Source organism: Helianthus annuus, chromosome 6, assembly GCF_002127325.2.
Source record: "Helianthus annuus cultivar XRQ/B chromosome 6, HanXRQr2.0-SUNRISE, whole genome shotgun sequence".
In the NCBI taxonomy this organism is placed as follows: Eukaryota; Viridiplantae; Streptophyta; class Magnoliopsida; order Asterales; family Asteraceae; genus Helianthus; species Helianthus annuus.
Genome location: NC_035438.2, coordinates 134,887,260 through 134,890,907, shown reverse-complemented (window position 1 = coordinate 134,890,907; position 3,648 = coordinate 134,887,260). Strand labels below are relative to the sequence as shown.

The following is a 3,648-nucleotide window of genomic DNA, read 5'->3' as shown; positions in this document are numbered from 1 at the left end:
CTTATTTGGCGTTTATAACTTTTAAAATATGACGTTTTATAAAATAATGAATATGTCATTAGAACGAGAATATTTGTGTCTACATTTTGAACCAAGTTTACTAAAAACAGAGTAGGTTCAAGTATAATATAATGTATTTTTATAATTATAGTTTTTAAACGGTTCCTCTGTTCGTCTAAATACTTCATATTTTTAACTGTCAACTTACCCGTAATCTACCCATTTAATAATATAAGTACCTATATACTTTATTTTAATTTTTATAAATTTTGGAAATGTTACAGCAAGGACTCTATTTCAGATTGCCAGTACTTGTCGGTTCACCGAATCCGGAGGGTAGGGTTCTTTAGGATCCTTACCAACGGTGATGGTTTCTTACCTCCTAATTTAATTTCGTTTCTTTGTGCCTTATGTAGCTTTTGATCTTCATAGTCAAGCCCTTGAAACTAAAGACAGAGATTGCAAGATTACAAAGGTTCTCAACTTACCAGACTCAGAACGAAACTTCCAGGTAGATCCTATTCTTCAAGAAGCCAGCCTTTACTCTCAAGCCTCAGAATCCATCATGTCTTCGGGTACTTGCTCCTTTTTACTTCTTCTTTTGATTCTGCATATACATGATGCTTAATTTTGACATATAGGTTCAGGATCCCAGCCTACCGGTCGCTTTAGTCTCGATCACTTACTCAAACTTGCTCAAGAAAACCTCCGGTAAAACAAGAAAATCCTACTCCTTCAATCATCAAGTCTAGGATTCTTCCCCTGTGCTCCAAAGCTACCTCAAGCAAAAAAACGCAAGGCTCCTGAGGTGATGGATCTTGAAGCTTTCGACAACCTGGGCTTGGTAGAAATAACAAAAAAGCTTCAAACCGTCCAAAGTGTGGTAAGTATAAACAAAACTCAATGTTAATTTTAGGGTTTTTATTCAACCTTAATTTGTTAATTTATTGTTATGTAGGGTTTTCCAAGATCCCTGCCAATCATGACGAGCAGTTGGTCGAGCATGCCTAGAAGATCATTGACATGGAGCTGCTTGCTGAGAACAGGGCAGAGCAATCCGAGACCCTCCGCCTCGAACTGGAATCTTCTAGAAAGGAATGCTAGGATCTTAAAGCATATCACCAGGAGCAGCATAGGGAGCTTGAAGCTGAAGCAAAGAAATCTGTTACCCTTAATATCTTTAGTCTAGGATTCCAATGTACGAGGAAGCTAAGGCCGAACGATTCTAGGTGAAGGCTTGGGACAAAAATAAGTGGAAGGCAGTGGTTGCAAGGCTAGGAGGTCAAGACGAGGTTCCTAAATAGGAAGCCGATAAGGTCAAGGAGGTTGAGGTGGAGAAGGCTGATGAGGATCCAAGGAGCAAGGTTCTAAGTGGAAATAGAAAGAAGGAGTAATCAACAATGGGGCGATGATGGATATTCTTGCCTAGGCCGGAGCCCTATTTTTTAAAGGTTTGTGGTAGCGATGATGTGGTTATGTAACCCCCTTAAACAATTTACCTTTCCTTGTTTCTTTTGCATGCTCCCCGGAATGGGGTTTTAGACAATGTTACTTGATAATCCTGGATGGATGGACCCCGGTTTTGGGGGAAACTCAGGATCGTCCTAGGTTGGTTTTTGACAATGGTGGTGTAAGTGGATGGGTTCTAGTTTAGGATGAAGCTTGGCCCGCCTCTTTTAACTTCTTGCTATGGTAAATAATATCCAGTTTTATATCCCTTATTCGTGTATTGTTGTTTGTTGTCATTAAATTTTTTGTTTGCAAATTGAAGTTCTTATTTAGAAAATCAGTTTTTTTTTTTTTAAATTACTTTTACAAATACCATATATTTAGAACAAGTCATTTTAACATATTACTCTTTATCCAATCTCTGTGCAAATAAAAGAAGTGTTTAAGACATAGAAAATATAGGTTTTGGATACACCTGGTTATCTACAAATTACCCTGTGTGCGCACTTCCATGATCCTACTACCAAGACTTGCGATGATCCTGACTCCGGACAGGATCCTTGATATTTGATAACCGGTAATTTTCGGGTTTTAATTACGCTATTAACAAACATTTAGATGACAATAAATAGTGTTTAAGATGTAAATTAACTTAATTAGGCCCTTTTGTATGCCTAGGAACGTTTATCCGACTTACAGCGCGCGAATGGTGAGTCACGGGAAATCTATCTACTGAACGTTAAACGTTAACGAACTGACATCGGATAACATACAGACAACGCCGACAGATACAAATTTATACGTATAATTAATATATATGAATTTGATTTCGCAAAAATATCATGCTTTCGAACTTCATAAAAGGCATACGTGAACGAAAAACGCGACTGTAGGAACGCACCGGCAACAAAACGGAAGCATCAGACACATGTATTACGTTAAAAACTAGAATATTATGATGAATTTTGCTTCATAATCAAATTTTAGTAACAACGGTCGAAATCGGATCGAAAAATGGATTAGAAACGACCACCGAAGCGTTTTACGCAATTTTAACGCAACCGCCGAACGAACATGTCAAACGTTGACCGCCGGCACTATTTTACATACTTACGACCCTAGTATTATATTCTACGACATTACCCGAATTTCGGGTTTGAAAACGGGCCTTGGAAATGCTATTGGGTCGCACAAATGATTTGAAATGAACTAACGGGCCTTGCGCCCAACCCACTTAAAACCCTAGATATAAATATTAACTTATACCTTTATTCCCCTCATTCTAACCTAGCCTGCCACCCAAAGTCTTTGCATTCTCTCTAAACTCTGGCCGCTGGAGCCAGATTTTAGCGACTTCTGACCATTCCTTCTCTGGCGAAGCATGCACACCTGCAACTCATTCCCTTGCACCGTTTCTCACCAACACCTATCTTGTTCATAGAAGAAGAGAGACCTACAGAAGAGAGAGACTGTAGAGAGAGATAGAGGACTGTGGGACAGAGAGAAGGGCCGACCACCCTCTACGGTGGAGTGGCAGCGACACGCGGCGGTGACGCCGTTTTTCCGGCGAGGTGCGAAGGTGGACGGAGGTTTGGGTACAGATCTAGCTTGGTTTGGGTTTACAATGAAACGCGGGCTCAGCTCGATGCAGTTTAGATGCTCGAATTTGGTTTGGAATAACTTGGTCATGAGCCGGGTTAACTCAATTTGGGGTTCGGGTTTAACTCAGTTTTGGGTTCGAGTTAACGCAGTTATGGTTCGACTCGGTTTAGTTATTGTTCAACTCGGTTCGACTTGGTTCAGTTTTGGTTTGGGTTTGGTCAACCGCGGTCAACATCTGATTCGATTCAAGATTCGGGTTTGGGTCATGTTTCGGTTCATGCTTCAAGTTTCAGGTCAGATTTGTAGCATGGGTCAACTCAGTCCACACGGGTCACACCCGGTCAATTCAGTCAACGCGGGTCAAGGCCGGTCAGAGAATCCTTTTGGTTTTTAGCTAAACAAATAAACTAAAAGATATTGGGTAATTTTGACCCATATCTAACTTGTTCAAATATTTTTTAGCCTCTATTGTGGTCGTTAGACCCGTTTCTTGGCTTTTTTTCTTTGCAACTACTATATAAATGGATCTTTTATTTAACGGTTTGCAACAGGCTAAGGTTTAACTTGGGTAATGATATTGGTTAAGAAACGGAAGTG

At 40.0% G+C, this 3,648-nt stretch overlaps 1 long non-coding RNA gene across 1 annotated transcript; it reads left to right on the top strand.

Annotated features, from left to right (window-relative positions):
* Window positions 1-313: 313 nt before the first annotated feature.
* LOC110865940 lies at window positions 314-1,717 on the top strand. The gene is made up of 3 exons (XR_002551085.2): window positions 314-575; window positions 642-883; window positions 959-1,717. It is a non-coding gene; the product is annotated as an uncharacterized LOC110865940 (long non-coding RNA).
* The last annotated feature ends 1,931 nt before the right edge of the window (window positions 1,718-3,648 follow it).